The sequence below is a fragment of the Paramisgurnus dabryanus genome, chromosome 12 (genome assembly GCF_030506205.2).
Source record: "Paramisgurnus dabryanus chromosome 12, PD_genome_1.1, whole genome shotgun sequence".
Lineage (NCBI taxonomy): Eukaryota > Metazoa > Chordata > Actinopteri > Cypriniformes > Cobitidae > Paramisgurnus > Paramisgurnus dabryanus.
This window is the reverse complement of record NC_133348.1, coordinates 665,319-672,760: the sequence shown is the minus strand read 5'-3', so window position 1 is coordinate 672,760 and position 7,442 is coordinate 665,319.

Genomic DNA, 7,442 nt, shown 5'->3' with positions numbered 1-7,442 from the left:
GTTCTTCTTTAAATATAATTCCTCAATTAAATTATTAAAATCAAGTGGACGCAAAAGTAGGCTGAAATTATTTAAATAAATTAAACAATATTATCAAGTAATAATTTTACAATCAGAAACAGCCCAGAAAATAACATTTATTAAATGCAACTCACAACTAAAAGTGCTTCTGTCTGTTCTTCTTTAAATATAATTCCTCAATTAAATTATTAAAATCAAGTTGATGCAAAAGTAGTAGAGCCCAGAATTCTCAGCCCGAGTCCGAACTTTTTAATTCTCCCCATTAGGAATCTGTTTCCGCAGATATAGTTACTGCATCGCGTATGTTTGTGAGTAGAAGTCTGTGCTGTCTGCAGTGAGGTTTTTATGAGAGCAGCACAAACTTTTTAATAGTCTATTTAATATGTAAAACTTGAATTTGAAATAAAACTTACTGCGGAGAAGTTAATGAGATCTCTATCGTCTCTCTTGCTACGTGACGCGACAATTATTTATTATTTCCAATCCGTTTACAAGATAAATATATATACATTGTGTTGTTAAACTGATGAAATTATCTTGCTATATACGCTACATTCATTATGAGAAGCCTTTTCTTTTTACTGTTACACTGTAGACAGTAATATATGTATATTATATAAAACTCTATGGTCGTGAAAGCACATTATCCATTATCTGTTGGTTCATGTTGGTCTAGTTTAATTCAGGGTAATCCTTTAACAAAATGTATAATATGTTATAAAATATTTTATTGTTTTGTAATATTCACAGCACACATTCTCTCGGATCGTTTTAAAACATTTTAAATCATTCTGCAAAATTCCGCATAGATTTTGCAAAAGAAATCCGCAGAAATAGCAAAAAATAACTCCTTCCCCACTTGTACAGCTGAACTCTTGCAGCAATTAAAGCAGTTCAGTTTTGTTTTAAATTGCAAAATAGTTATATTTCTTTTTTATTTACATTTAAGAGCAGTTTTTGTTTGTTAAAATTTTTTATGATAACTAGTGGTTAGCGGCCGACAGCAAGTTGACGACATGTATGATGAATTGAGCCTCTCAAATCAACACTTCACTTGCCTATAATAACAACTATTTAAAATAAATATTTTCAGCATATCAAAATGTTAGTTTAAACGTTTATTATCAACACATATTTTTAAAAAGCGAAGGCAGGTTGCTCTGCTGCTCGCAGTTGCAACGGGTGCAGAAATAAAAAAATAAAAAGGGCTATACAAAACGAAACGAAATAAACATGAAACAAACATGCATGTTGCCGTATCTTACAACTTCACTTTTGCATATACATTTTTTTAATGTAAGGACTTACCACAGAAGATGGCTATTCATGTATCCATCCAACAGTTAAACTAAGAAAATTGAGATGCCAGAAGAATTGCGGCCGCGATGAGCCACAGAGACTCCCGTTTACGATATGATTTTAATGATGATTGACACAGGACTGTTTAGGTTCCTAAACCTACGTTAAAAGTGTACCCGTTAAAATATTATTACTGCAGTTAAAGAGTTTATTTTGATCATGGTTTGATCTGGATAATTCTGAAATTACTTTTCAGTCATTTGCAATGTGATACAAGGTTGAACGTCTTCTTCACGTATACATGATTTGTGAGGTTCATTTGCAAACGATTCATAAATAATACCTCTGTATTTTAGAAGTACTGTATACTCAAACTCTAAAGACAACAATGTGATTGCCGATGCGCTGAGAGAGGAGAGAGAGAGAGAGAGAGAGAGAGAGAGAGAGAGAGAGAGAGAGAGAGAGAGAGAGAGAGAGAGAGAGAGAGACCGCGGCGATGTGATAGATGTTATTTGAAGTCGGCTCTTAAAGGACAAAATATCCCATAAGCTATTACGTAGCTATTATACATTTTTTTTCATAACATTCTTGCGACCCAGTGGTTGGGGGCCTCTGCTCTAGGTAGCACTTACGCATAATTACGTCAATCAAAATGTTTTTAAAAACTCAAAATAGAATTGTCTCGGAGGCCCCCTAGTGTTCGGGGCCCTGGGCTGCAGCCCATGTTGCCCATTAGGATAACGCGGCCTTGATGGCTATACCTGGAAAAACATCTGAATTAAGCAAAATTAACATATTAATGTATTTTAAATATATATAATATACCTTACATATGCATTATAATATTCTTAAAACATATGTTTCAAATGATTTAGTGACATCAAAACATGTAAATTGTTTCGTAACATTAAAAGAGCAGCGGCCCAGAGATTATTTCCGGGTGAGGTGGGAAATGTCCTAAATGCGAGTTGTCTTATGTAGCATGATCCAACAAACGCCAACACACACCGAACGTATTCACACTGATCAAATGCCAAACAAATTTAATTATTCCCAATTTATAATTTAAGGTAAATGTAATCTAAGGTTAAAATGACAAGTTTTACCTTAACACACTGCATATGTACACTAGATGTCACCTTGGGGTTCTAAGCATGCATGAAAACCGCCGCCATCTTCGAACAGGGGTCTTGTCATAGGAAGTAGCTATAATGCTGTTATCTCTGCCTGTACTTCGAATTCATGGACAATGCCAGACTTTTGTGCTGCGTGTGGATGTTAGGCCTACTGTACTAGCACTATGCATTATTTAGAAAAAGTTGATTTTCTTAATATCAAAACTTTACATATTCTCAGTGCTAAATACATGTCTGACCATTGGAACGAACAACAAAAAAAAAGAAAATAGCATTTATGACTATTTATGGTGATTTATTTCCATTACACCTTTGCCTACATTGACACTGATGCATTAAAGAGAAGTTTCAAGATGGCGGCTCAATTCCAATGAACTTAGCCAAGGCGACATCTAAGCTGTGTTCGATACCGCTCCCTTCTTCATTCATTCACTTTTCCCTATATAGGGATATTTATTTATATAATTTAAAACATTATATAAAATTGTCACAAAACAGTTGCAACTTTTTTCAAAGTACTTAAAATCTTCCAAGTGTAACAAGGTCAATCAATCGCTTTCTATGAAGAGAAGATGCAAAAGTGATGACAATCTTCTGTAAATATCAGGTCCGGTGTACTTGTTCAAAAACCGCCACCAAAAGAAGTGATGATACATCACATTTATTGTTAAATACCACTGGCTCTCGTATGTTGTAATTGACTGCGTCACAGATATGTATAATAAAGGCTAGATGTCTCGCCCGTGCTGCTGGACAATGGAGGTCGACGTCCGCACCTAGCGGCCATCTTGTCTCAGTCCAACACATCCTCATCCCATGGCGTCAATATTTGACGCCACTTGACCATGCGTCAATATGTTACGCGGAGGGTATACCCTTCGCGTCATTTTTTGACGAACTGGGGACTTCAATACTATTGAGTCCGTTGCATTCTCTTTCCTATTTTCGTACCATTTTCTTACCATTTTCGCGTCGGTTTAGGGTTAGATTTACATAATGACATCCCTACCCAAACCTATCCCTAACCCCAATGTCAGGCGACAACTGTTTAATTTCGCGTACCTAATAGTATTGAAGTCCCCAGTTCGTCAAAAAATGACGCGAAGGGTATACCCTCCGCGTAACATATTGACGCATGGTCAAGTGGCGTCAAATATTGACGGTCTCAGTCACCTCGCTCTTTAGCAGCATTGTGTTTTATGGAGTATATGTACTTTTAAATAACCATAACTTGGTCAATTTTTTTACCGATTTTCAAATGGTTTGGTTTGTTGTAAACGTCAGAGATGTATAAGACACTGCATAGTTATGAATAATGTTCATGAAACATGTTCAAGCGTCCAGAATTATAGCCACGTTAATAACCTTTGTAAGAAACCAAAGCGTTTAAAAATCGGTAGAAAAATGAGCAAGTTATGGTTATTTGAAATGCACCATTAAAACACAATGCTGCGAGTGAGCGAGCTGACTGAGACAAGATGGCCGCAGGTGATGACGTTAGAGACTCTGCCGTATACACATCTAGCCTTTATTATACATATCTACGGATTGCGTCACAAGTAACGTCAGTTAAGAATGTAAAGCGCTATTGGCTCTCGTAGCAGATTGTGTCATACTCTAATATTTCAGTTTATGTTTGAGATCTGACTGGGCATTGCATTCATGGATTTCTCCATATAAAGTGATCGTATGGCTTCAGTTTGCAACGGGAATTGTTTGTAATACCGTTAAAGTGTTGATGTTTTTTTCAATTCATGTAATCTGTGTCTGTTTTAATTCTGTTTGTGTTTTATATGGATAAGTATTTTAGTTACATTTTCCAAGCATCTGTGCTTTATCAGAGTGTTTGTCATGGGAAAAAAAATACTTTTCTTTACTAAAAAATGTTCACTACATTCTAAAGCATAGAATCATACTGTGTATTCATTATATATTGCATATTAAAATGTATTTAATGCCTAATTACATAAAAATTGTGTACGATTTTTTTTTACTTAGGTTAAAGTACAAAAAAAATCACTAGATGTTTAATGTTCTTAAATATTAAATATAAATATTTTAGAAATTATATATTGATTCAATTTATAGCATTTTGAAAAAATGCCTAATTACATTAAAATTGTGTACGATTTATTTTTTACTTAGGTAAAAGTACAAAAAAATCACTAGATGTTTAATGTACTTAAATATTAAATATAAATATTTTAGAAATTATATATTGATTCAATTTATAGCATTTTGAAAAACGTGGATTTATTGCATTTTACAGAAATATTTTTTTATAAAAAAAAAATTTGAAAATCAAATTATGGATTTGAATATTTAATATTATTATAACCTAAAGATGCTATGTGACAGTTTGTAACAGAAAATAATGGTTTTCATCTTGTCACTGTCTTTGTATAGAAAACATATTTTTTACCCAAATTAGTCTAAATGGATTTATTGCGTTTTGGAACCAAACTCTTTATATCTTTTATATTTTTCATCACACATACAGTACAGAACATAATACCTGTAAATCCACAGGTTATAAGATACAGTATAAGATACAATTTAACCTGTGCACTGAGCTTCAGGTAATTGAGTCATAACAATTTCATAGCAACATCATTTTTATTATTACAATTACTGAATACTCCCTTTTTTGTATGTTAACAAAAGCAGTTATTGGCGTGTACATGCATGTGCATTATTCACAACAAAGTTTTTTTTTTTTTGCTGTGCATATCATACTGATGTGGTGACTATAAATGCAATTTATGGGTGGATCATTCAACATTAGCAGAAAGTAATCAGACGCGAGTCAGTACACAATAGTGTCACTTCAGGACTGTTTAACCAAGGTAAGTGCCAGAAATCAATGGATTTATTATATCTTGTTAAGTCTTTTGAATGGGATGTAAAGTGCCTAGTTGTAAACTATTGTAAATGTTTGTTGTAATAGTTTATTTTGTGTATTACTGTACAAACTATAGTGCCGGGCAGTGTATACTTATGTTTGTTATTTTTGTATCTCAACTGATAGTGGCATGGCCTGGACATTAATGTAATGAATAAATGTTGTGTATCAATCTCTTATATTTACATATTGTACATATTGTAAATACCACACTCTAAAACATTTTGGGTTGTTTTTAACCCAGGGCTGGGTAACTATAGGACAGAACACATTTCTGGGTTAAAATGCCCCAAATAATGGGTTGTTTTAACCCAACTGCTGGGATGTTTCAACATGGGACTATAGGACAGAACACATTTCTGGCTTAAAACAACCCATTATTTGGGTCATTTTAACCCAGAAATGTGTTCTGTCCTATAGTTACCCAGCCCTGGGTTAAATATTTTTTATAGTGCAGTACTCAAATTTGATTTAAACTGAGGGAGTGGAAGGTGCAGCACTGCGACATCACACTATTAGAATTGCAATAGTCGCTAGGACACATTTTTCACTACTTGGGTCACTTTTGCAAAGCTCTTGACATAGTGAGCTCAACATAGTGTGTGTGTCCAAAAGTTTATCATTGCTTTGGCACAACATGCATTCATTGACTACCATTAAATTTCATGAATTCTTAGTATTTTTATATTTTATTAAAATATATTTCAAATCTAAACATTAAATGCCATCAAAACAGTTGGACCTCCTTCACGTAATTTCATTGACAGTAGCCAAATGTGTGTATGTATACACATCACCAAAACAAAACATATTTTGTGATATTGCTTAATGAACGGTTTGAGTGTGATGTCCACTGTATTATATTGTTTCTTAGGTTTGGTTACGTTTAGTGTATTTTTTGTTTATCAGTTTAAATTGTTTTAATTTAAAGTACTGAAACACACACATGTAGAACAGGGTTCCTCAGATCTTACACTGGAGGGCGGGAGCTCTGCAGAGTTTAGCTCCAACCCTGATCAAACACACCTAAACAAGCTAATCAAGTGGTATTTCTCAATGATAGGGAAACTTCCTTGGCAGGACTGGTCTTTCCAATTCACTTCTTTCAGAGGCTAGGCGAGGCTCCTCTTTAGCATTGGGAGAACACATAAATGGAATAGGCTAGCAAGTTGAAAAGGTGTGCTTTCGGCGCTGCACGCAAAGGATTGTGAGTGATTTCAGAGCGCGAAGCCTACACATATGCATCCTTTCCTCTATATGGGATATTTCTCGAATGAAGGACTCACTCCTTGGTTGAAATTGTGAGGATCCTCAACATTGGAACAATTCTTCGACGGATAACGTAGCATCCTCGAAATTCTGGCTTCCGAGGATCCTTCCTTGCCATTGAGAAACACCTACTGTCTTCATGATCACTAGAAAATCACATGTGGGTAAGTTTGATTAGGTTTGGAGCTAAACTCTGTATGCTCCAGGCCAGGGTAAGATTTGAGGAACCCTGATGTAGATGTTATTTTGATCCGACTTTAATCAAACATTAAAGTAAATTATTTCCAAATATAAATTAATAGTAAATAAGGTCCAAAATGCCAACCAAAGTAAACACACTCTGAAAAATAAAGGTGCTTCACTCTGTGCCATAGAAGAAAAAAAATTATCAGTGGTTCTGTAAAGCAGTGGTTCTCTAACTGGGGCCACGAGATGGTGCCAAGGTGTCCCCAGTTTTAAGACATTTTTTAAAATACATGAATTTATCATGAATTCTGTGTAATTAAACCTTAAAAATAAGGCTACTAACCAACAGCACAACTTTAATAAATCAATATGTTTTGTAAAAATTAAAATGTTGAGTTTTATAACAAATTTGTCATAAATTTTCTTTGGGGGGAGGCGTGAAGGAATGCACCGTACATAAAGGGGGCCGCATGCTGAAAAAGTTTGAAAAGCACTGCTGTAATGAACCTTTAACATCCACAGAACCTTTTTGTTTCACAAAAGGGTTCTTTGTAGTGAAAAAAGGTTCTTCATATTCTAAAAAAGGTTAGAAAGAAATGAAGAGTTCCAATGCAAAAGTTGCTAATCAT